Source organism: Limulus polyphemus, unplaced genomic scaffold (assembly GCF_000517525.1).
Source record: "Limulus polyphemus unplaced genomic scaffold, Limulus_polyphemus-2.1.2 Scaffold581, whole genome shotgun sequence".
Taxonomy (NCBI): Eukaryota; Metazoa; Arthropoda; class Merostomata; order Xiphosura; family Limulidae; genus Limulus; species Limulus polyphemus.
This window is the reverse complement of record NW_013666191.1, coordinates 63,187-64,551: the sequence shown is the minus strand read 5'-3', so window position 1 is coordinate 64,551 and position 1,365 is coordinate 63,187.

Genomic DNA, 1,365 nt, shown 5'->3' with positions numbered 1-1,365 from the left:
CTATATTACACAACATATTAATTGTTGACTCTTACAATGCAAGGCAACAAATGGTAAACAGAACATTTAATGACATGCAGCTTTTGAGTACATTCACTCTAGTAATGCCCACTGAGCATTTTCATAATTTTATTTTTAAATATTTAGAAATTCAGCAATATAACACAAAATAAAAAAAGTAACAACACAAGGTTAAAATTTAACACAATGCTAAATTTGCAAGTATATAAAATTCTAAATAATTTCAAAACTTTACCAAATGACAACGTAACCAGTCTTAATATGACAAATCCCTTAACACTTCACATTAAACTCTTCTCTCTCTCATTCTAGTTCTGTATTTATACACCAATACATAGGGTAATGCAGTTCGGTTAAAGTACACATTGTAAGATAACTTCAAAGAAGTCATCAGAACTTTACAATTTGTGAATATCAAGTATCCCAACATCTTGTCAACAAATTCTAAATGACCTTCTGCTTCACCATCTAAAGCCAGTTTTAGTTCAATATAAACCAAGTAACAATACTGTGTATATGTTTAATTTCTCTTACTCATCACAACTTAAGAATGGCAGTGTTAATCCATGAAGTTATAACATTTCATGTTGGAAAATCAAAATGTTACATAGATTTTTCAACTTTTACTTACCATCTTAGCCTGGTAGGAATACAATATTTTGAGAGTATACAAGAAAAGCACAGAAAATCCATCTCTAAAGCTGAGCATAAGATGTGAAGTTGTACATAGAGCACCTTAACTGTTAGCCATGCACAACCAGCACAGATTGTCCATTCACAAAGATGAATGTTGTGTGATGCAAGCTAAAAAAACAGGCCCGCTTAAACAGAAAAATGCATAGAATTTTTCTCTTGTTACTGTAGGTAACAAAGTACATACGTCTGCATAAAATATCACTTGCTTTGTTAAATACAAAAAATACCAAGCTATTTCAATAAAAAGTTGCAATCATGAGGTAGGGTACATGGTGTGGTACCTCTTAATGATGTCCAGCCATGCAATACAAACACAAAATGCTTAGATGTTTAAGGCATGCAAAAGGTACCCACATGTACGATGTAACAATAAGTTGTCCCCATATATACAGAAGTACACTATATACAGCTGTGTTTAGTAAGCATAGAATATTCAGCTGTAAAAGGTAAACCACAAAAGGATTTCATGTTGCAAATGTTAAATAAGAATGGATTTTAAATTGCTGAGTTGAGTAAGTGAGGTATAAAATGCCAAGATGTACAAGATATATTAAGGATAGTCAATTGTGCCTAATCAGAATGAGCAGGTTTCCAGCAAATGGAATTCCTGCTGTAGAACGTGAGTATAATGAATCCAACTGAAATGTA